Consider the following 26,585-nt stretch of genomic DNA (forward strand, 5'->3'; position numbering starts at 1 on the left):
TGTTTGAAAAAAATACAGAGATATAATATATAGTTAAAGTGAAATTTCACATTTGTTAGTGATTTTTTTTAATACATATTTATCTTTCTGTTTCACTACAATACTTTGTACACTAACATCTCTGTTCATTATTAATATCTAAAAATACTCTTACAAAATGTTAAAGATGAAAGTGTTTAATTACCTTGTGATGATCTGGACAGAGAGAAGCTCCAGTGTTACTGAGAGTCTGAGGAGCAGAACTAACTTTATACACTTACAAATGCCACTCCTGAGATATCTTATTACCGCATTATATCTGACACCTCAAGAAGTGCCACTTCCCCACACACTGAGAATGAAGTCTGGCTCTGAGCTGCTGTTGTCTCCACACGTTTTGTTCTCTGTGTTGTTTTGCACATTTCTCTATGAATGCTTGTTCCACACATCAGTAGTTTAACAGATTCCCAGTGTAGAGATGGTGAAACTGGTGTTATATGATGATATTGTCTTGATCTGGTAATAACTCTAGCTGCTGTATTTTGCACTATAACTGTAGTTTGTTGATTGATAATGATCAGGATAATCTAGTAATGCATTACAGTAATCCAGTCATGAACGCTTTATGAGCTTTTCTGCATCAGAAACATGTTCTGTATTTTGGTGTTTCTGAGGTGAATAACGCTGAAGGATCAGCCAGATCTTTAACTGGACATGATGAAGAAACACACACTGATGCAGATTGTTTACAAGAGATTCTGTGGACAGGATTATGGACAATCAATAATATCATGTTATTTATGATTATCAGCATTTATTATAAGAACATTACTGGTCATCCATATCTTTAACACACTCTGGCAACTTGGATACAAATGTCATTTTGTCTGTAATAAATATATAGTTGATTATTAATAAGCATAACAGTGGAAACTAATCTCATGTTTTCTAATAATTTTACAGACCCACATTTGACACACAATAACACTTTACATTCAAACACAAGCTCTTCTTTCTGCTCAATCTTTATCAGCAGGAAATATTTACACATCATAGTAAAGGTGTAAGTTGTTACTGTATTATTGACAGTTTTCATGTAATAGATTCATGTATCTTGTGACAAACAACATCTCTCGGGTTTACAGAGTAAAGGAGGAGGTGTCCTGATGTGTTCTGACATACTGAAACTGACTTGAAGCTCCAACGTACAGGAATGAGTCAATAATGTCATAATGTGGTTGCAGTGCTTTCCCACAGAGCAGGAACATGCATCTCAGTGCCACAGGAACCTCTTTAGCATGACCTGTAACCTGATAATAGAAACATGAAAATAAGTCTTTGATGCACAACAATTTTTTCATTGTTGTATTTGAACAAACTTAAGGATTAAAGGAAGTCTATGAACTTTGAACACCAACTTTATTTTAACTTATCACACAGAATATTTCTCAGCCTTCATTGTCCCCACACAACCTCTTCTGTTTTTAAATGTCAGGTTGTCATCTAGAGTTCGGCGACACACACTCACTGACATCAGGCTGAGAAACACACTGAACCACAGTGGACTTTACAAACTCTCTGCAACCGCAGCAGAACAGGAACATCAGGAACACCTGAAGGCCACGAGCCTCCTCTCCTTCTAAACATATTAAAGTCATGCAGAAAGATTAGAAATAAATATCACCAGTGAGTCTCAGTGAGTTTTGCTGGATGGTCACGTGTTTCGTCTCTCAAAAGCCCTCCTGGATAAACAGGTTTTCTCACACATGCTTCAGAGACTTTGTTTTCTGACCCATAAATGTCTTAGAAATCTCTGCAGGCCTGAATGCATTACATTACATATTTATTATTATTTTAATGCTTGACTCTGATTAGTCTCTCTGTCTTTTCTGCAGCGCATGAACAATAGTCTGATCAGAAACCTCTCAGATTTCATCAACAATATCTTCACTTCTGTTCTGAAGATGAACGAATATCTTACGGGTTTGGAACGACATGATGGAGAGTAATTACTGACAGAAACTTCATTAATGGGTGAACACACACTTTAAATAATCTGCTGTGTGAGATTAGACTGTAAGTTATACTCAGATCTGTTATTTTACTGTATTTTAATGATTAATTCAGTCTTTAGTTTACTGTTACAGTAAATGTGTCAAAGAAATGAAAAACTTGATTTAGACAAAGAATCTTAAACGGGGAAAACAAAATGACAGAAAACAGCAGGAGTAAATGATGCAAACGTGTGTGTGTGTGTGTGTGTGTGTGTGTGTATGTGTGTGTGTGTGTGTGTGTATCAGAGATGCACAATACTGTCACAACCAGATGAAAATGCAGTATTTCAACTCTGTGAAAAAAATATAATAGCATTACACACTTTTACTATTTACACACTTATAATATTTACACTTATTCCAAAGCCTAATAACGGACACAGTTGATTTCTCCCGCTGGTTTGTTCTCTGATGAAGATTGAAGGTCTGGAAACATTAGTTCATCATGTTCTGTTATGAATGAAGATGCTGTCCAGATCTCCAGAGTCCAGAAGAAACTTTATAAAGAGAGACATACCGTGTTCATCATCATCTTCATCAATATTCACTGAAATATGAATAAAATATTGATCATCTGATCATCAGAGCTGCAGTGTATGATCTCAGAAATGAAGCCCAAACATGATCTTACATTAGTTTCAGGCGTCCTCACATCATTGATTCAGATATCAGGATCTCAGCTCATGTTTGATCTTCTCTGATGATTCAGATTCACTCTTTACAGGAGTGTGTGGATCCACAGAAACTGTCCATGAAGAAACATAATATTATCTTCAGTTTAAAGAGGGACAGAACAAACACATACAACACTAAAACTGCACAAGATAATAATAATGATGATGATAAAGCTGATAATCTGTTGATGACAGGCAAATGAAGTTTTACTTCTGATGAAACGAGACACTGACACTGTTTTCATCTTTAATACTGTAAAGCTGCTATAAAATAATAGTGACGTGTTCAGAAGCTTTTCTTATGGTTTATTAAAAAAACTTGCAGAAAAAAAGCTTCTCATTTTTGTTGTGTGTTTATTGAGTTATTGAGAGGAAAGCGCAGCACATATTCACATATTCATCTACACATCACTCTCAGCAGTCTGGATGTTGTGTGCTGTACAAAAGGCCCTCAGTGAATCTAGTATGTATAGTACATTATAGTACAGTACAGTATAGTGCAGTAAAGTAGAGTATAGTACAGTACAGTACAGTATAGTGCAGTAAAGTAGAGTATAGTACAGTACAGTACAGTATAGTACAGTAAAGTAGAGTATAGTACAGTACAGTACAGTACAGTATAGTACAGTAAAGTAGAGTATAATACAGTACAGTACAGTACAGTATAGTGCAGTAAAGTAGAGTATAGTACAGTATAGTACAGTATAGTGCAGTAAAGTAGAGTATAGTACAGTACAGTACAGTATAGTGCAGTAAAGTAGAGTATAGTACAGTACAGTACAGTACAGTATAGTGCAGTAAAGTAGAGTATAGTACAGTACAGTACAGTATAGTACAGTACAGTACAGTATAGTGCAGTATAGTACAGTACAGTACAGTATAGTGCAGTAAAGTAGAGTATAGTACAGTATAGTGCAGTAAAGTAGAGTATAGTACAGTACAGTACAGTATAGTGCAGTAAAGTAGAGTATAGTACAGTACAGTACAGTATAGTGCAGTAAAGTAGAGTATAGTATAGTACAGTACAGTACAGTACAGTATAGTGCAGTAAAGTAGAGTATAGTACAGTACAGTACAGTATAGTGCAGTAAAGTAGAGTATAGTACAGTATAGTACAGTACAGTATAGTGCAGTAAAGTAGAATATAGTACAGTATAGTACAGTATAGTGCAGTAAAGTAGAGTATAGTACACAGTGTTGGGAGTAACGCGTTACAAAAGTAATTAATTACTGTAATGCATTGCTTTTTGCTGTAACGCGGTAATGTAAGGCATTACAGGGGGAAAAAAAGTAATATTTTACTCGGTACAAATGTCAGTAACGCGCGTTACAAGCATTGTTAGTTAACCTGGAATAAAGTGGTAGTTTTTTTTTCTTCATACAAATTCGCCAAAATCACCGCGAGATCAGCAGAGGAGAAACGTCCGCGCAAAATGTTTCACTTCCTGTACGTTAATCAGACAGAGCCGAGATGAGTGAGCCTGCAGCGGATAGTACATACTCAACAGCGAGAGAGGGAGTTTCCTGCTTACCAGTCGCAGTGGTCCAGCGCCGTTTCCATGGCAACTCTGCGCCGCGGCCGCTCCAATGTTTGAAAGCGACATGAATGTTCAAAGTTCACGCGCACGGCCATTGATTAAACCACGTCAAAATCATGCAGCATTTACAAACATCTAGAATTAGAACATTACTTAAATAAAAATCTCATTAATATTAAATTATACATTTAAAACTGATTTTGGAGATCTATGACTCGTTCATAGACCAAATGGCCTATGCCCACACTACTGCAGTCACTCACACTAATAATTAAAATAAAATAAAAATATTTGGCTTAGTTATTATTCATTAGTTATTTTTATTTTTGCTAAAGTTTAAGCCTAAAGTTTACCCCGGGCTTAAAGTAAAAAGATGTCTGTACCATGCGTCCATGCAAAGTACCATGGTAATATTTGAGGTACCATGGTTATATCTGAGGTAGTATGTACCATGGTAATATGTACGGCAGAATGTACCATGGTTATATCTGAGGTACTAGGGCATGTACCATGGTAAATCTGAGGTACCATACTATGTACCATAGTAACATACTGTACAGTATAGTACTTCAGATATTATCATGGTACCATGATAATATCTGAAGTACTATAAAGTATGTACCATAGTTATATCTGAGGTACTATGGTATGTACTATGGTAAATCTGAGGTACCATACTATGTACCATAGTAACATCTACAGTACCATGCAATGTACCATGGTACCATGATAATATCTGAAGTACTATATAGTATGTACCATGGTTAGATGTAAAAGGTACCATGGTACATGGTACTACTATGGTATACCATGGTATGTACTATAGTACATCATTGTAAAATTTCTTATGGGTCCAAGCTCAGTCGGATACCACATCACCTTCTACTGGATGTGTAATGAGCTAATTGAGCATCATACGCTACATTTAGATTGCCAAATCCATATTTGCAGTTATTTTGGTGAGAGTAACTTAAAAGTAATGCAATAGTAGTGTAATGCCTTACATTTTAAATACAGTAATATTGTAATGTAACAAATTACTTTGAAATGACAGTAACAAGTAATAAATAATGCATTACAGTTTCGAAGTAACTTGCCCAACACTGATAGTACAGTACAGTACAGTATAGTGCAGTAAAGTAGAGTATAGTACAGTACAGTACAGTACAGTAAAGTAGAGTATAGTACAGTATAGTACAGTATAGTGCAGTAAAGTAGAGTATAGTACAGTACAGTATAGTGCAGTAAAGTAGAGTATAGTACAGTACAGTACAGTATAGTGCAGTAAAGTAGAGTATAGTACAGTACAGTACAGTAAAGTGCAGTAAAGTAGAGTATAGTACAGTACAGTACAGTACAGTAAAGTAGAGTATAGTACAGTACAGTACAGTATAGTGCAGTAAAGTAGAGTATAGTACAGTACAGTACAGTATAGTGCAGTAAAGTAGAGTATAGTACAGTACAGTACAGTATAGTGCAGTAAAGTAGAGTATAGTACAGTACAGTACAGTATAGTACAGTAAAGTAGAGTATAGTACAGTACAGTACAGTACAGTATAGTACAGTAAAGTAGAGTATAATACAGTACAGTACAGTACAGTATAGTGCAGTAGAGTATAGTACAGTATAGTACAGTATAGTGCAGTAAAGTAGAGTATAGTACAGTACAGTACAGTATAGTGCAGTAAAGTAGAGTATAGTACAGTACAGTACAGTACAGTATAGTGCAGTAAAGTAGAGTATAGTACAGTACAGTATAGTACAGTACAGTACAGTACAGTATAGTGCAGTATAGTACAGTACAGTACAGTATAGTGCAGTAAAGTAGAGTACAGTACAGTACAGTACAGTATAGTGCAGTAAAGTAGAGTATAGTACAGTATAGTACAGTACAGTATAGTGCAGTAAAGTAGAATATAGTACAGTATAGTACAGTATAGTGCAGTAAAGTAGAGTATAGTACAGTACAGTACAGTATAGTGCAGTAAAGTAGAGTATAGTACAGTACAGTACAGTACAGTAAAGTAGAGTATAGTGCAGTAAAGTAGAGTATAGTACAGTACAGTACAGTATAGTGCAGTAAAGTAGAGTATAGTACAGTACAGTACAGTAAAGTGCAGTAAAGTAGAGTATAGTACAGTACAGTACAGTACAGTAAAGTAGAGTATAGTACAGTATAGTACAGTATAGTGCAGTAAAGTAGAGTATAGTACAGTACAGTATAGTGCAGTAAAGTAGAGTATAGTACAGTACAGTATAGTGCAGTAAAGTAGAGTATAGTACAGTACAGTACAGTATAGTGCAGTAAAGTAGAGTATAGTACAGTACAGTACAGTATAGTGCAGTAAAGTAGAGTATAGTACAGTATAGTACAGTACAGTACAGTATAGTGCAGTAAAGTAGAGTATAGTACAGTACAGTACAGTATAGTGCAGTAAAGTAGAGTATAGTACAGTATAGTACAGTACAGTATAGTGCAGTAAAGTAGAGTATAGTATAGTACAGTACAGTATAGTGCAGTAAAGTAGAGTATAGTACAGTACAGTACAGTACAGTATAGTGCAGTAAAGTAGAGTATAGTACAGTACAGTACAGTACAGTATATTATAGTATAGTAGGTGGCAGCGCCTGCACTCACTCCAGTTCATTGCCAGTATTGCATCGGCCCGGCTGCTGTAGCTCTGTTTGTGTTCTGGGGAATTTCCCAGAAGAACTTTCCTGATAAATGTTGCCTGTTCTGATTATTCCTGAGTGGTTTTAGTAGGTGTGTATCAATAATGGTTTAACCTCACCTGTATATATCCCTAAATGCATTGTGTAGATTGGAAACAAAGAAATAAATATCTGTATGCCATACCGTGCTGTTGCTGATTCTGAATCCTAATCATTCAAGTAAACCTACAGAATATCGTCCTGATCCTGTCTTGAGTCTTGACTCATATTACCAGATAACTGAGTCATTCCTGTCTCTAACACTTACAGTAAATCTCTGGTCATGTATCTCTATCTTCTTTTTACCCGCAAGTAAAGAATGAAAAATACCTTCTCTGTGAGTATATCAGGGCTTTAACACAGATCATGCAAAATAACTTCCATACATGCAAATAACACAAAGTTTGCTCACACATGGACATGGCTCTGACAAAGGGTTGAACCTGAAAACGTTTTGCGCACCTGGAACTTTTTGCACTTTATTTGTGGTCTCTGTACTAAATTAATGTAAGCTTTTTGGATAATTTTTTAAGTGCGGATCTTATTTTGTAATTTTTTGATTTGAGTTATATTCGGATCTACACACCGCAAGGAGTATGTTCATTCCTCTGTTTTGGACTATTGTTTGATATGCTTTTCCGTTCTCTCTACAGCTAAAGGGAACAAATAGGTAAAGTCAGATCACTCTTAGAAAGAGAAGACAGTTATGCACATTTTATATGCATATAGCCTACTATTTGCCAGAATAAGTTTTTAGCTTCCTCAGTGCTGATCGTGTAACATGATTAATTCATAATTAATAGCTTACATATCATTATCGCATAATATTTTATAATGTCATGTTCTGTAATATTTTATTTGCACACACATGTACATTAATTATCAAAAGTTATCTTTGTATAGCCGTGCTTTGTCAAAACCCAATTAGCGCAGTCTGTGAACGCTTTAATCTGCAATTCCTGTCTGGTTTAAGTAGCCTACTCTTTATTAATATGCTATATGTTTGTTTTGCCCTGCTTTGTTTTGTACTTTTGGTTCTTATGTTACTATGTTACTTTCATTAAACTCCTACGTTTGGGTTCAGTCATCTAAATGTCAATCTCTCTGTTCCCTCTAATAATAATAATAATAATATATTTATTTTGTATAGCGCCTTTAAAAGTAGATTTCTCAAAGCGCTTTACAGACAAGCATAACAGCAAAGAAATAACACAAAGTAAATACAAAAATAATAAACACATAAAATTAAGATCATGTAAAAGCAATCCTAAAATAAAATGTTTTAAGAAGAGATTTAAAAGTCACTAATGTATTTGCTTCCCTGATGTCGACCGGGAGAGAATTCCAGAGCTTAGGAGCATAGACAGAAAATGCTCGGTCACCCCACGTATGAAGCCGTGTCTTCGGAACGACCAAAAGACCACTCTGAGAGGAGCGCAGATTGCGACATGGTGTGTAAGGGATTAATAAATCAGTCAAATACTGAGGTGCCAGATTGTGCAGAGATTTATAGGCCAGCATAAGGATTTTAGCCAGTGCAGGGACTCCAAGACCGGGGTTATATGGTCCCTGGCCCTGACCCCAGACAGTACTCTAGCAGCTGAATTTTGAAGATATTGCAATTTATCCAAAGATGATTTAGATACCCCAGCTAGAAGACCATTGCAGTAGTCAATGCGCGAAAAGACAAAAGAGTTTATCAACTTCTCAGCTACCAAAAAGGACAACATACACCCTTAAATCTATTGTTTGTGTGTATAGCCCAATAAATATCAATTAATAACAATAAATTCCTTAATTCAGTAAACATACATACATACAGTGTAGTAGTGTACAAACCAAAAAAAAAATGATCTCATGGCTGTGGAAGAAAAAAAATGCCGAAAAAAATCCCAACACCTGTAGGCTATACTATTATAGAGATAACTTCTATGAGCATGTGCATCAGGTCTCTTCTCTCTACTGAATATTTCTCTTAAGAACATCCGCAAATGGTGTTCAAAAAGAAAAACAAAACAAAGATGGTTTCTTTCATTTGCTGTCGTTTTTATCACGCTGATGTAAGTTCAAGTGTCTGTTTCAAAAATAAGTTTGTTTTTAGTTAGTAACGTGATGCTATAAAAACGGTGGTGTAACGTTATGATTGACAGCTGTGATTGACAGGTTCTCTGAGCGAAGTAGTCACTGAAGCACCAACGGACATTTTTTCGGGATCTTCGGAGGACTCAATTTTTTAAAAAGTGCACTCAGGGAGAGTGCGTTCTGGGCGAATAAATATCATTACATAAAATAACACTCACAGTCTGGATTTAGTCTCTTCATACTGTCACGTTTATCAAGTCTCTGTCCTCTTTCCTCTGGTGATTCACTGGTTTGTGTCTCATTTCTGTCCTCCATTTTTCTCTCAGTCTTCTTGTTTTCTGCTGATCTGTGATTTCTGCTGATTTTCTTTCTCCTCTTCATTTGAATCTGTTCAATCACACAGACAGAGTTTCATTAAAGCGATATAACATCATATCACGAGACATCAGATCAACTCCTGATCAACATCTGCATGAGCTCAGTGTTATTACAGCATCTCAGATTAACTCTACAATATTCACAATAATCAATGATGATGACAAATGACAAATATAGAAATGTGAGTTTATGTGTGCGTCTGCATCAGGAATCTGTGTATTATCATCATAATGGGGAAACCAGTCTTGGGCTCCATGAAATGAGTTATAGTTTATGGAGTGAATAATGTAAATGATTTATATAATGTAAATAATGATCTTCTTATAGAGTGAATGAAATGTTATAGTTTAGAACTGATTTTACACATTCAGACACTAGAAGATGAAACACTGTTCATAAATAAAGATACAGTGTTTGATATTAAACATCATAAATACTCAGTTTGGTTTTCTGCTATTAATGCTGTTGTGTCTGAAGAGACTCTGTGTGTTTTCCTTGATTTGGTTCATTAGATCATAACTTTTTGTTTCCTATTTTCTCTCTTGTCCACATGTCTAATTTATCCTGTAGTTTGTGAAGCTCAACACATGTTCATGCTGTAATTTCTCATATATTCTGACGTTGGTAATTTCTGTTCAAGAGAATACAGTAGTTCAGTTCAGAGTGAAGTTTGACATCAGTTAATGATTGTTGAGCAATACAGGTTTACATTTCAGTTTCACTATAATAGAGACATTAATGTCTGGATTTAAATAATTAATAGAAATCTCTTTAGAGAACAAATAAAGATAAAGTGTTTTAGTCACCTTGTGATGAGCAGAAGAGAGGAGAGATCCAGCACAGAGCTGAGAGATCAGACCGCTCAGCTTTTATACAGTGAAGGTTACACTCCTCCTCTGCAGTTCTGATGCTGTAACTGTATTAACTATTGAGGATTACACAGTCACAGTCACTCAAGCCACATTCTTCCTGTTTCACTTACTGTTCACAGAATCCCACATTGTTGGCTGTTAATATTGCTTTATTAGACTTTTTCTTGTGCCGACGGCCCTCGGTTGGACGGCCATTCTGGACTTTTCCAGAATGCACAGATTGTCAGTCCGTCCCTGTAAATAGCCCCAACTTGCCAATATCGATCCACTGTAAATCGGGGCTCCAGACTTCGACTAAATGGTATAATTTTGCGACCTTTTCAACTAAACTTTTCAATTTGCACTTTTGCCTCTACAAAATTACCCAACTCTCTTTGATTATACGCTGTCATTTGCGTTGCCTATGAGAAACATCAAATGGCAAACGCTCAAAAAGCGGAACAAAACTTGTTTGATCTGAGCAGCGCGGCACATTATCAGCTCGGCCTCGGCCCAAAAAACAGCGATCGCGGCCAAAGCAGCTGTGCGGGCTGATCTCGATCACGCCAACATTACAGAGCTGCACGATCCACTGAGAAGCATTTTAATTCAGCGCAGAATTCTCTATCTCTCTTATAAACCCACAGATGACTATGTGATTTAAGCTTGTTTAAAGCCAGTTTAAACAGCGCTGATATTCTCAACATATTGACGCAAAAAAACAGGCGAAACATTGTTCCAAGAACAAACCAGTTAGAAGACATTTCACTCCACAACTTATGAATTAACTGTAGTAAAACACACTTTTTTTTGGCAGAAATGTGCCTGTATATATTCATATTAAAAATGCTGTTATATTAATATAGTCATGTATAAATGTATTAAATGTAATGCAGTAGGCTAATGTTTTTGTTAAGAAGTTATGGCAGTTTATTTATTTATTTTTGCATTTATATTTATACTAAATGTTTGGGCTACTGTTTTTGATAACACATACAATAGGTTTATAGAAAATCAACAAAAAAAAAACATAAATATTTTCATATTTTTTCAGGAATTGTTGATTTTTATTTTTAAACGCTTGTAAGTCTGAACCAGAATATCAAGATATTTTTTTATTTCGCATATGATGGTGTAAAGTAAAAAAGCACCACCATGTTATGTATAATAAATATTTGAGTATAACAAACAAATATCCCTTCTATTATTTTATTCCTTGAGGTAGCCCTCGCACACAAAAAGGTTGGAGACCCCTATATATAACTATATGTTTTATTTTTTTGTGTAATTTGGGGTTTCTGTAGCCTGCAGTGACATTTCATTATTTGCATTGTATGGCATTGTACATTTTTTGTCTTTATTTGAAGGCTGAGGCTTCATTAATAAACACAATCCCAATTATCATAATTGGTTTGAGATGTTACTTGCTGTGAATACTTTGTCTGATAGGCTACAGTATTGTGGCATAGTATCAGGACATCCTGGCTTTAGTCTGTCACACAGGGGTGAATGGCCGGATGATGGGCCTATTTGGGAGAAAGTCCAGGGCTGTTTTTTAGCCCCAGTCCGTCCCTGGCTATTTATAGAATGTGTTTTGCAGGCAACTCACAGGCACCACGTCGGAGACCACTGCTATACTATAACTTAACTATTAAAATATAATGTAAGCAAATTTAAAAGTGCAGTATAGGTAAGCCTTATAAAACTAACTTTCTGTCAGTGGCTAGTAGGCGACTCTTCTTCCTCAATTATTTATTTTTTTTTTTTTTTACACGTAGCATATAAGTGATCGTATTAGTGCCCCTGCTGTTGGCTGTTAATATTGCTTTATTAGACTTTTTCTTGTGCCGACGGCCCTCGGTTGGACGGCCATTCTGGACTTTTCCAGAATGCACAGATTGTCAGTCCGTCCCTGCCCCTTTGTTTGGGGCATGAGGAATTTACAGCTAAATGCAGCCACATCATCTGATCTCCACACAAAGTCAAATCTGCATCTATCTGATTCTGACTCGCATACAATTTAATTGAAGTCTTTACATCTAGACTGAATTATAAATTAATTTCATACAGTAATTGTTTGTTTTTCTTTGCATTTACTTTATCACTTAAGTTATCATTTGTCTCACCAAGTTAAATTTTACAATGTATGTCAGTATTTCTCATTTTTATCCAAGTACAAATATTTGTATTCACATTAATGCATTTAAAACATTTCTGAAACTTCGATTTGACTTGTGTTTGGTTACTAGTGTTTAATCCACAGGATGACCTCACTACTGAATAAAAAAAACAGTTCCCTCGAAAAACTCTCCATTTACACATGAGCTGCTCTCAAACACAACTCTCAGATGCTTTACGAAATTCACTGAGGATAAAACATATTCCTCAAAATAAGAATATCAAGCATCAAAAGTAAAAAAGAAAAAAAAAGAAATAAAGAAAAAACCTAGCATTAAATATAGCATTAACCGCTCATTTTCAGTGTTGAGCAACAACAACCTTTCTGGGAATTACACAAAACATGACATCCACTCGACCACAAGACAAGAAAGAGGAAGAGAGAGAAATGCAGTTATACTTCACCTTAAAGAACTTCATGTCTGGTTTCCGTATATATTGTCGCTCAATCTCATGCACTCTTTCTGTAAAACTCTACACACATTCTCACTCACTAAAACACATTTTGCACTAGTGCTGTAAAACAGTAAACACAAGAGGCAAAAGTTAACCAGGACCCTTTAAAGAGTTAGACTCACTGTAACCCTCTCAGTGTAAACTGACCCTAAAGTGCAGCTTTAAGAGATCTTGATCATTTGGTCTTAAACTCTAAGCCGACGGGACATGAATGTTCCTGTACTTTGAAACTCGAGATCAGTTTTTATTCCAGGAGCTGAAACCATCCTGAGTCGAGATATTGAGCTTTCCATTAAAATATGTTTTATTAACAAAGTTCGGAAGGAGCACGTTCAAAAAATTTATCCAATTATCACAACATTCCAACCAGCTGTCAGTAATCAACATGTCTATCCAATCAGCATGAGTGGAGACCTATATATATACCCATCTGACTCACCAATGTTCCTTGACAGTTTTTCAGCATCCCTCCACCACCCCCTCTCCTCACACTCGCCTGGTTACTTCCTAAACCAGCAATACGGGGGGAGTACTCTGGGGTCGGGCCCAATATCCGAGCTCAGAGCCCTCTCCCTGGACAGCACGCCAAATATGCATACCATTTATTCTATCTAACTTATTTGTAAGTGTGAACTCGTTAAACGTGTTGTGCACCGTGACACAAAGATGACAAAAATCTGGTGATTTTACATTAATTAACTGATAAAACTGATTCATATTCATAACTCATAGGCTTATTGCACTTTCCTTTTAATTTACACTGATTTTAGTTTTAAAAACCATTGTATTTCCAATTAAAAACTATATTACAATAATCAGAATCAAATGGAAATCAGTAATCAAAAAATTGGATAATAATGTGTGTGTGTGTCTGTGTGTGTGTGTGTGTGTGTGTGTGTGTGTGTGTGTGTGTAGGGAATCGTGTTATAACCGAATGGAGATGTCAGATAGATACACACAGATCCATCATGAAGTGTGTAAGAGCTCGAGCAGCCGCTCTGGAGAAACCGTGCAGAATGGAGGAAGTCACAATACTTCTGGAAATATAGTGCATGTACTCAAAGGCTATAGTCAAGTGATGTGTGTTCATGTGCACATGTGTGTGTGTTTGCGTGCGTGGTTTTAGTCTGCAGTGACCCTGTTTCAGAAGAATCTTTCTTTCATGTTCTTTGTTTCGTCAGTTTTCAGACAAAATATGATGACATTGTGTTTTGGGACTTTGATGTTCTCACACAGAAAAAGATGAAAATGTGCAAATATAGATGTATTAGCACAGACACATATAAATGCTTCACAGTGTTTATTCTGTAGCAGCTCAATGGAGAAGAAGCTCTCTGTGCACGATGTTCTTCATCAGATCATTGATCCAGACACTAGTGACGAGGAGGAGATGCAGTGAAGGAGCATTAGAGGATGAATCAGAAGAAGAAGAGACCAGATACAGATCTTGAAACAATTAATTATATAATTGTTATTACAGTAGACTGAGGAAACCGCATCCGAGTCCAGCAGAAGCCAGAGGAGGAGTTTAACCTGCACATTAAAGCTGAGCTGTCTGATCTCTCAGTGCTGCGCTTTCCACCCTTGAAAAAAGGTTCTGGCAACACCCCTGAAAACACTCAACAGCTCATCATACGCAGGGCAGGGAGGCTGTGGGGGTTTGTGTTGTAAATCCTCTTCACCCTCATCAGCCATCATGCTCTTTTGGGCTGTCTGTTTTAATTTCCAGTAGAGCACTTGCTGTCAGATCAGAGGATGTAGCCGCGTTTCCACTGTCGGGCCAGTGCGAGCCAGGGCTTTAAACGGGCCGTGCCGGGCTAATAGCACCGGGCCTGCGTTTCCACTGTCAGGCCAGAAGCTCCACAGCGCTTCACTAAAACACGCCCGTAACACGCCTCTCTGGAACAACGTCACACTAACCCATCATTTCACCAACAAATGGAAGTTTTATCAGAAAACTAATCAGAAATCTACGGAGCCCCTGAGGGGACCTTTGCAAAAAAATAAAAAATAGGACTTTCGCGTGCGCACGAGAAACTTTCGGTTTGCATTATAGCGTCATTAATACAAATGTGGAAATATGGATGATGTATAGGGGAACCTAACGCGGGGTTAGTTGTAACACGCTTGTTTTAAATACTTTCTGCACATGCTTGGATGACGAAACTTTGTGTATTTACTAGTTGCAATATCAACACTATATATAAAAAAAAAAATCCGCGAAAATGTTTTTTTTTTGGAAGATATCCATAGACATTTATTAAACCATAGCAAAAGTAAATTTCTTACTTAAGTTAATTTTCCACCTCTATTTTTTGTGTTTATTTAAAATAAGACAAATCTGATATTATTTTAATCTCCAAGATGTTATTTAACAGTTGAGATAGTTATTTAATGCTTCGCTAACTAGCAGAAGACACAAGCAGGGTTTAAATCCCAGTTGTGCAGGCGAGGGCATGTTGTCACACTGCGTTACAATGTGCCCCTATTAGAAATATGCTATTATATTCTATACTTTTATTAATTTTATTGGGAAAACGTGAGAAAAAGGTGAATAAAGACTGAGAGTCAATGTTCAGAAATGACTAATTATTTATTTGTTTTGAACTATGTTGTATAGCTGTGTTTTCATGTGTTCGTAGTCAAAACTCAAAAATTAGTTTATATTTAATTATTAAAAATTGCCATTATTTTATATGAAAAAGTTTTAATTGTATTTTATTTAGAAAATATTTTAGTTTGTTTTGTATATTTTTTTTATTAGATCAGATAACTTTTTAAGCTGTCATATGATCATGTTACAATGTGCCCCTGCACATGTTACAATGTACATATGTAATGTATGGGGCATGTTGTCACATTTCACTTCCATTCTTTCGGGGTATATCAAGAAAAAAGTATATACTGTATTAATAAAACAAAAACACATAATTGTAGTAGACATGTGGGAAATTAATGTGGGAAAAAATAAATACTCTGAACCATAAGTAGATTTACACAAACTGAGAAAGTCAAAAAGCGTTACTTTGTGCCCCGCTCTCCCCTACATCATTTATGATGTTGTTTGACATGTTTTGAAGTGTCTATTTTAGCAAAAATCCCAAGCAAGGTGCTATTAAAGACATGACTTAGATACATATTTTAGTCACAATTCAAATAATTTTATTAACTTTGAATAGACTTTTAATAAACTTTGTATTTGTATGTGTATTGATAAAAAAAATAAACAAGTAATAATCTTCTGCTACTGAGATGAAGGAAACATTTTTTTAAGAAGTAAAGTTCACAAGATTGCCATTTATCTTGATCAAACTGTTCTGTCATCAGCTCTTCCTCAGTTCCGCACTGCAGAATAAAATAGTCATCCTCTGCTGCAGTTGTACGGATTCTTAACGCATTTATTGCAACTACATTTCATCTTTTTCTCATCAAACAACCAGACTAACGAATGGTTCGACACACAACCCGTACAGAAGAGCCTAGACAGGGCTTTCTTCTGTATAGATATACTGTAAATGCAGGGTAAATGACGACTGTTGGCCTACCATGGTCGCCCTCGTCCAGTAAGTTTAAAATAATAATAATAATAATAATGATAATAATAATAATAATAAATTAAGATATCAATATAATTCGTTGTAAATTAAATATTTTAAACACTAATACAAAAAGGTAATGATTCTGTATAGTCCTAACGTTCATGCATGAACTGTCATTCAGACTGACTATCTAACAACCAGAGAACAGAGAACATCAGAGATATTAAAATACATACTCTTCTGAGTTTTATGATGTAGGCCTTTTTTTATTAAAATGTATTAGCCTATAATTTATATCTCAAGGATGCGAGCTTGTGCGTGGCACACTCAGTCATGTTGAGAGGGAAACGCATTATATTATTAGGCTAGTCTATTCAGAAATAGTGTAAAAGACCTGTAAATAAAATAAAACATTAAAATTATAAACCCTTTTAATAACATATAGGCTATGCGTATTTTACTTCCCCTTACTGGCTAGCCAAATCCTACTTTACTTTACTTTATCCTACTTTTTCTATGTCTACTTTAGTTACATAGAAATGAAACACTACCTCTAGGATAACTTTTAATAGCATCCAAAGTAAAACATATGGCTGATTAACTTCTGCAAGTTGAAAGCGATCATTCATCTAAATGCTAGCAGCCACACAAAAGAAATTAAGACCAACGAAAGGTGTTAAAAGCCTGTTATGCTACACAGTTCTGAAGAATCCATGCTAAGACAGGATACAAGTTCCTAGGCATACTAGAGGTTTTTGTGCTGATTATAGGCAGCAAGATAGATTATACCAACTGAGAACACAATATAATCGCTAGCAACATTAGCATTCAGCTCACTGCCTTATGGAATGAAAAATGTATTACCAAGGGCAGCAGATAGCAGCCAGCCATATTAACACTACAGTTTACTACATGTAGGCTCCTTGATCTCAGAGGTCTATGGCGGTACTTCAGGGTCGCACTAGTAATGATGTCATAGGCTGTCGCCAGCCAATAGGATTAGTCGTGATTAGATAAGCGTTTCAGACATGGTTCACCCGAGGCGTTCCCCAAAGAGTCATCAAGGAGTGCAAGTTCCCTTCTCGAAAGGGAACTCCAAAACACAAACCACATGGGACGTAACGCTTGTGTTTTGGCCTTATAAGAAAAGATCAAACAGATTTATCCATTGGTGTAAAGGCTAGGTCAGAGTGACTGGTCAAAAGTCAAAGATAGATGAAAATAGATATATGAGGTGACAGCTTTAAGAGCTTTAAGAGAATATGGAAGATCTTGCATTATCTCATGTCTGTAGAGATGGACACAGGCATATTTTGATACAGGTACACCACCTAATCAATTAAAAATACACTTCAATCTTACAGCACAGAAGAAATAATCAAACATATCAGAGCATATAGTAGACAATATATGATTAAAGAAATCAATAACATCAAAATGAATGATAATATATAAAGTATAACTAATAAAATAAATAATATGAATAAAGACATTATCATAAACATTGACCATTTTGGATACAACAAGTGTCGTCATTTTCTGGACTTCATGAAGGTTGTAATGGACAGATATGGTGAGAAACACTTTTTTGTGATATTCTGTGGAGGAACTTCAGATAAGAAAAAGAGATAATGTTCTTTTAGAATAAAAATAAAAATATAAATCATAGCATAACACAGTTAGTATTGAGGTGGAAGTGTGTGGCTTGAATGACTGTGACATGTGTATGAATGTATTCCAGTGTTTATAATAGCTCATGCTGATACTGATACTGAAACTTCATCAGTGTCTATATAAGAAGCCAGAGGAGTTGTTTAAGCTGCTTCACTGTATAAAAGCTGAGCTGTCTGAGCGGTCTGATCTCAGATCTGCACTGGGTGTCTCCTCTCTTCTGCTCATCACAAGGTAACTAAAACACTTTATCTTTATTTGTTCTCTAAAGAGATTTGTATTAATTATTTTAAATAAGACATTTATGTTCCTTGTTCCTCACCGATGGAAGGGTCTTATTATGAGGGGAAAAAGCTTTCAAAGCGACGCTGAAGTTGCCTGTTGTGACGCTGAACGCTGAAGTGCTGGACAGGTAAGGTATTCCAACTTTAACAATGCAAATGAAAACTGTTGTTTCATAATGTTAGTGTCACGGAGCGACAAGCGGCCTGGCGGAACTTTTCTTTTTGGGATATGTCCCCCTGGGGAACAATAACAGCAGAACACCAGAACGGTTCCGGTTCCCTATGAGAAGATCATGGCGGCGGGCGAGGTTTGATGAGAAAACTCACGTCAGGTGGCGATGCGTGGGATTATGATCCGTGATTGGGACACGTAGGAGAGAGGGTTATAAAAGCCATTCGGAATGAGAGAAGGGATCGCCGTCGTGGACTCAGAGGAATACAGGTAGTGGAACAGAGATTGTGAAGACTTTTAACAGTTCAAGTGGGTGAAGAGCTATTCTTTTAATGAATAATGAGGATTGTGGAAAACACGCTGTGAGTTTGACTGAGCTTCGACTCCTTTCCTTATTGGCTTCTGATCATTACTGTGGCAACATTGGACCGTTAAGTACCACCTTTGTAATTCTAAAGAGAAGATAAAGATTTGCCGTTTCCACCGTGGAGGCTGAGTTATGTGTTAAAACTGGAAATTAACTAAAACGTCTTTCTGATTTCTTCGATGCCAGTGAACAACAGTGTTAAACTGACTTGTGTGCAGCCCTTGCTTATTCGATCCATTGGGAAGGAAATGTCAGCTGGATGGTGAGAGGAATGCCTTGGGTGCACCGTGAGTCTGTTCAATTTTGCAGTCTGATTGTTTAAGTGAGCACGAGTGAGTTCTTGCAGTGTTCTGGTGAATTTATGTGAGTGTGGATTTGTGGTTTTTGCTTTCCACTCCAAATCACCGCTGATCATGTTCTCCCATGCTGGGGCCGCTGAGCTATGTTGTTTAAATGACTACATGTCTATCGAAGAGGTGTTATACAGAGACTAACACCGTCTAGAGACCACACTGGTGAAATACCTGTCATCCTCTCTTCCGGAGCCCTGTGAGTGTACAGCTGCGCTTGTGAAATACTATTAACCTCTTCTCTGCCTGATCCCTGTGAGTGTACAGCTGCATTGGTGCAATACCTGTCATCCTCTCTGCCTGAGCCCTGTGAGTGTACGGCTGCGCTGGTGAGGTACGTAACCTCTTCTCTGCCTGGAGCCCTGCTGTTCAAGAACCTACCTGGTCCACGTTGTTAAGCTCTGCTGTCCGAACGGCTACCTGCCCAGAGTCCAGCGTCCACTGAAGAGGAATCGTTATACTCTACTTGCCATCTACCTGGTCCACGTTGTTCCGTTGTTAAGCTCTGCTGTCTGAGCGGCCACCTGCCCAGAGTCCAGCGTCCACTGAAGAGGAATCGTTATACTCTACTTGCCATCTACCTGGCCCACGTTGTTCCGTTGTGAAGCTCTGTTGTCGGAGCGGCGATCTGCACAGAGTCCGGTATTCACTGAAGAGGGATTGCTCTACGCTACTTGCCACCTACCTGACCCTTGCTGTTCCACTGTGAAGCTCTGCTGGTCGAGGACTTATTTGGTCCACTTTGTTCCGTTGTGAAGCTCTGCTGTCTGAGCGGCCATCTGTCTAGAGTCCAGCATTCGCTGAAGAGGAACCATTACACATTACCTGCCCCTCTCACTGGAAGCCTAGAGAGGATACGACGATTGCCTCTTAAATACTCTTGTTCTTAACTTAATAAAGCAAAGACTTTTATTCTTGTAACTTTGTTGTCCTGCCTTTTCACTGGTTTGCTCCTTGAGGTGACACGCCCATTAGGGGTGGTGGGTCGGCCACTCCGGCCTGTGACATTAGCATTAGGCCTACCTAGAAGCTATAGACACCGTGAGAAGTGACTTTTCCCTTGTCAGTGGTGTAAAATATGTAGTTAGTTTCATGTAACGTTCTTCTCGCTGTGTTATGGCTTTGCTATGTGGGGATAAATGTGCTGGTTACGTTCATGAGACAATCAGCTGATTAGTACTATTGACCGTAAAACACTAACGTTAGCCTACAGCATAACAGCTCATATTAACCAGCTAAACTTTTACTACCCTGTTAGAAAAAAATTGTAGTTGGATAGTTTCATGTGGTTCTTCTCCCTCGCTGTGTTGTGGGTTTGCTATGTGGAGAGAAATGTGCTGGTTACATTCGTGAGATAATCAGCAGATTAGTATTATATTATATATTAAGACCCTTGATCCTCACCTGACTATGGCTTTGTAAACTTTATCCATGATGTGGTTTATAATGGACTGTGGTAACGTTACAGAAACCGTGACAAAGTTACACACTCTTGGCTTACGTTTTCCATGTTGTCTGTCGGTGATCATACTTGCACTAGATGTGATAGTTTTTGGGATGTTCATTTTATTAGGCCAGATGAGCAAACCCTACCAAGATGTAACATTGTGGATTACAGTAGAGTAATGTATTACAGTCGTATGCGACTGTCATGTAGCACTTCATTTATTGATGATGACATCTTTTATCCTACGTCGGCCACCATAGCTTCTCCTTCGAGTTTGCAAAGGGAGGGATAAGCGGTGAGTGACTGTCAGTTTGCAATTCACAAATCTCACCACTAGATGCCGCTAAAAATTACACACTGCACCTATGATGTTTAAGATCAAACACTGTTTTGCATCTTTATTTATGAACCGTGTAACTGCCTCACATTTTTTAGTTAAGTATGTTACTGTTTTTTGATTCCTACCTGAGAATAATAGGGGATTGTATAGGCGGAACTAATTAGCGCCAATCTTGTTTTCCGCACGTAATTAGAAGCAACACAATCCCTGAAGTGAAGCGCTAAAAACATAGCATGGCAAGAGCTCTCCAAGTTAAGTAAATATTAAGAATATAAACATATCTGGACGTATGTTATCTAAGAAGAAAGAAGACAAGGAAGAAGACTTTAAGTTTAGCCCCTCTTAAGTAGAAAGCAGCCTACGAGGTATGTTTCTTTTGTATCCGGTTTCTGTGATATATTTCATGTGCATAGCTTGTGTTAACTAAGTGTGTAACTATAGTGGCATAATCTGAATTCAAGACATACATGCATTTTATTTATAGTATCTTTTTATTTTTTGCTCTTTTTTCACCCAGTTCTCACGGGTGGACATGATATGCTGTAGAAATAAAACGCCGTTTTTTAAACAAGACCTCGTGCTTTGTGTTGACTACTAGAGGGAGCTACAAACAGTGTTTCATCTTCTAGTTTCTGAATGTGCAAAATCAGTTCTAAACTATAACTTTTCATTTACTCTATAGGAAGAGCATTATTTACATTATATACATGATTTACATTATTCACTCCATAAACTATAACTCATATCATGGAGCCCAAGACTGGTTTCCCCATTATGATGATAATACGCAGATTCCTGATGCAGACGCACACATAAACTCACATTTCTATATTTGTCATTTGTCATCATCATTGATTATTGTGAATATTGTAGAGTTAATCTGAGATGCTGTAATAACACTGAGCTCATGCAGATGTTGATCAGGAGTTGATCTGATGTCTCGTGATATGATGTTATATCGCTTTAATGAAACTCTGTCTGTGTGATTGAACAGATTCAAATGAAGAGGAGAAAGAAAATCAGCAGAAATCACAGATCAGCAGAAAACAAGAAGACTGAGAGAAAAATGGAGGACAGAAATGAGACACAAACCAGTGAATCACCAGAGGAAAGAGGACAGAGACTTGATAGATGTGACAGTATGAAGGACCTAAAGCCACGCTGTGAGTGTTTGATTATTATTGAACTTTAATCCTTCATCACATTTTAGTTTTACTGTCAGATTTACTGTTGTTTTCTCTCCTGTTATAAAGTGTCACATTCAGACAAATTCATGCAGACTGACTTTCTGCAGTAATTAAACATTTACAGATTGTTATTGATCAAGAACATAATAAATGTTAAAATGCAAAATAATGCATAAAATGATAATCTAATATGTATATTTCTAGTGTCCTGTGACAAGCCTGTAAAGTTTGATTCTGATGTCAAAACTGAGGAGAGATTCTCATCAAACCCTTCATCATCATCATCTGTTCACTCCTGTCTTCTGGAATCTTCTACACACTCTTCTGAACACAAACACACTCATCAAGAGCTTCTTTCTCAGTCTGAACTCTCATTGTTCTCCATCAGTAATCTATAGTATTAATCTACTGTAAATATTTCTCACACACACACACACACACACACACACACACACACACACACACACACACACACACACACACACACACACACACACACACACACACACACACACCTCAGTGTCCTGTATATAAGACAGAGAGAAAGACTCTCACACACACACACACACCAGGGGCTCGTTCTTTGTACGTTGCTTTAAACATCCGAGATCAAATGAGACATCCAAGATGATATCATCATGCTAATCATAATCCGGCTAATTAGGTTCTTCGAACACACTTGCCGGATATGATTAGTATCGCTGGATTGAGTTATCTGAGATAATTGCGCGTTCATGCGCTGGTTAAAAGGGGATATGTATCGATAGTAATAACATTGATCAGCAACGCTGCTATTGGCTGCTCAGCGTGGCCAAAGAGCGGCTCAGTTTTTCTCCTCAGCAGAGCAAGAACTAATAGTAGAAGTTTATTCGGAATTTTAATGTTTAATCAAAACGCCAGGGAACACCTCAAAGTCTGCAAAAGCCAGGAGAGAGGGCTGGCAAAAACTAGCAGACAATTTAAATCCGTTAGAAGTGGCCATGTTATATGTTTTTATCACTTATTAGCCTATATTTTTGTATTTTAATAATTGCATAATTACTTTGTGCATTGTAATGTCAGAGTCACCACACTAGAACATGGGAACAAATAAAAGTGAAGTACAAAAATATTCTACATAATGGTAATTTTTAGTTATATTATATAGTTGTATTATATATATTATTATATTACAGTCTCTTTTATAAAAGGCACTGTTAAATAAATGGTTGTCTGTTTATAAAAGCAACCAAGAAAAAGGCTGAGAAAAAAAAATAGAAAAGATCTTAGTAGCCTACACTGTAAAATATTTTTTTGCTGCATTAAATTAAGGTTAAAGCTTAGGTTAAAGCTAGGGTTCTATTTTAGGAATAGGGCCTGTTTTTCTCTTGCAACAAGAAAGAAATTGGTCGAGGCTACTTTCCTGTCTCTTGTGGACTATGGTGATTTTTTTTATATATGCACGCCCCTAATAAATATTTGCACCAACTGGATTCAGCTTATCATGGTGCACTGAGATTTATTACAGGGTGCAAACCCTTTACACATTGTTGCACTCTGTATAATCTAGTCCAGTGGCCCTCCCTTGCTTAGCGCAGGCTAACCCGGTGGCGATTGTTTATATATAAATCCATCATTGGGACATTGCCCCTTTATTTATGTAGGCTTATGTCCTTTAAGGCCAGCACTCGCTCTCTGCGGTCTAATGATAATCTCCACCTGGTTGTGCCTAGGGCTCGCACAGAGTTAGGGAAGCAAGCATTTAGAATTTCTGCCCCATCAGCGTGGAACCTGTTACAGAATGACTTAAAACTTGATAACTTGGTCTCCTTTGGTCAATTTAAGAAGCTAGTAAAGTACCGGGAAGCAGGCACAATGGGCACCTGTCCCTGCTTCCCAAATTAGGATAAGTCTATGGTGACAATGGGGGATGTCATGATGTTTTTTTTTTTAACGTTGGTCGATTCATTGTACTGTTAACGTATTATGTTTTGTATGTTCATTGTATTTATTATATTTTGTATTCTATGTGTAACTTTTATGGCGGCCTTCTTGGCCAGGGCTCCTTCGTAAAAGAGACTTGTTCTCAAAGGATTTCCCTGGTTAAATAAGGGTTAAATAAAATAAATAAGGCTGTATAGTCATTTCAACTGTTAAATCTTGAGTAATGATGAATTGCTTTGACTTGTGAAAGTGAAAACTGATAAACTTATGTTAATGTAAAAATATTTTGCCATGAGTTATTGATCACATTTTTCCAGAGTGTAGTTCATTGTAATCACATTGTGTTTTCCTCTTTTGTGCACTTTTACATAATACACCAACACTTGTATCTGTTCCCAAGAAAGTGGTGGCTGAAATATGTGCAGTAAGTGGACATTTTCTAACTTTACAAAGGAAAGAAAGTATAAGACTTTGTAATGTCCATTTGTTTCCATTGCACTGGACAGTGAATAAACCCTCTCAGATAACTGTCATATGGAGGAACTAGCCTACCTGCAAGTGCATAAATAACTTTACTTCATTTATACTTGTATGTTTTATGGCTGCAATATAAGTTGCAGGATTTCACATCTACAGAAAGGCCTACAGAAGAGTCTGCACAGACAGAGGAGACATAGGCCTACAGGTGGGCAGTCTAGACAACTTTTCCTTTTTATTTGTTGCACGAGGCATGTGTCTAATATCTCTGCAGGCACTTGACCACTGGTTTGTCTTTACAAAGAACAATTGAAATAAAACTCAAGGAACTGAGTATATATTGTATATTGTCTTTTATTAAACATTTAATGAAAAGTGGGGGTTGGCAATGTGTAATATGGCACATACAGCAACAATGTCACAGGCCCTGTCAGGTGTGCAACCCTCAGACTTTTCAGACACTGAAATCTTCCCTTTAGCCAAAGTTCATTTCATTGTGTGCCCTTGTCCTGGCTAGAGCTGCATTGTAACTGGTTTGGGTCAGGGAATGGGGTCATAAAACACCTGTCTGCAGGAACATGTCATAATCACCTATGAAAAAATGCAGTTCTGTTAGGATCAGCATAAGTGTATGTAATACAGTGAGCTTGATATTTAAATGTGGAACTTTTCTTACCACTTTCAAATAATGTGCATAAATGTGAGTCTCTGAAAATTCTTAAGTCATGCACAGATCCTGGCCATTTTGCTTTCACATTTGTGATATGGACTATTTTAGTCAAATGCCTTTTTTTATTTGATATAATCTGGAATATGAAGAATCACAATAGTAACTGGGCTGCACATTTACATTGTGAACCCCCTTTCGGTTCACATAATCCCCTTCATGAGGCCTTGATGGCAGCCTATGGTCTAGCCTATAGTCTGGTACCAATCAGGGACGGACTGGGGCTAAAAAACAGCCCTGGACTTTCTCCCAAATAGGCCCATCATCCGGCCATTCACCCCTGTGTGACAGACTAAAGCCAGGATGTCCTGATACTATGCCACAATACTGTAGCCTATCAGACAAAGTATTCACAGCAAGTAACATCTCAAACCAATGATGATAATTGGGATTGTGTTTATTAATGAAGCCTCAGCCTTCAAATAAAGACGAAAAATGTACAATGCCATAAAATGCAAATAATGAAATGTCACTGCAGGCTACAGAAACCCCAAATTACACAAAAAAATAAAACATATAGTTATATATAGGGGTCTCCAACCTTTTTGTGTGCGAGGGCTACCTCAAGGAATAAAATAATAGAAGGGATATTTGTTTGTTATACTCAAATATTTATTATACATAACATGGTGGTGCTTTTTTACTTTACACCATCATATGCGAAATAAAAAAATATCTTGATATTCTGGTTCAGACTTACAAGCGTTTAAAAATAAAAATCAACAATTCCTGAAAAAATATGAAAATATTTATGGATTTTTTTTTGTTGATTTTCTATAAACCTATTGTATGTGTTATCAAAAACAGTAGCCCAAACATTTAGTATAAATATAAATGCAAAAATAAATAAATAAACTGCCATAACTTCTTAACAAAAACATTAGCCTACTGCATTACATTTAATACATTTATACATGACTATATTAATATAACAGCATTTTTAATATGAATATATACAGGCACATTTCTGCCAAAAAAAAGTGTGTTTTACTACAGTTAATTCATAAGTTGTGGAGTGAAATGTCTTCTAACTGGTTTGTTCTTGGAACAATGTTTCGCCTGTTTTTTTGCGTCAATATGTTGAGAATATCAGCGCTGTTTAAACTGGCTTTAAACAAGCTTAAATCACATAGTCATCTGTGGGTTTATAAGAGAGATAGAGAATTCTGCGCTGAATTAAAATGCTTCTCAGTGGATCG

General features: G+C 36.8%; 2 long non-coding RNA genes across 2 annotated transcripts; one reads left to right on the top strand and one right to left on the bottom strand.

Annotated features, from left to right (window-relative positions):
* Positions 1–2,668: 2,668 nt before the first annotated feature.
* Positions 2,669–10,275, bottom strand: LOC311097753. Its single transcript, XR_014609315.1, has 3 exons — positions 10,224–10,275; positions 9,258–9,426; positions 2,669–2,778 (listed from the first exon to the last, which is right to left on the bottom strand). It is a non-coding gene; the product is annotated as an uncharacterized lncRNA (long non-coding RNA).
* An 8,403-nt stretch (positions 10,276–18,678) lies between these two features.
* On the top strand, positions 18,679–23,489 carry LOC311098133. Its single transcript, XR_014609380.1, has 3 exons — positions 18,679–18,838; positions 22,067–22,235; positions 22,464–23,489. It is a non-coding gene; the product is annotated as an uncharacterized lncRNA (long non-coding RNA).
* Positions 23,490–26,585: the final 3,096 nt, after the last annotated feature.

This window comes from Abramis brama (assembly GCF_963993115.1).
Source record: "Abramis brama genome assembly, chromosome: 15".
Lineage (NCBI taxonomy): Eukaryota > Metazoa > Chordata > Actinopteri > Cypriniformes > Leuciscidae > Abramis > Abramis brama.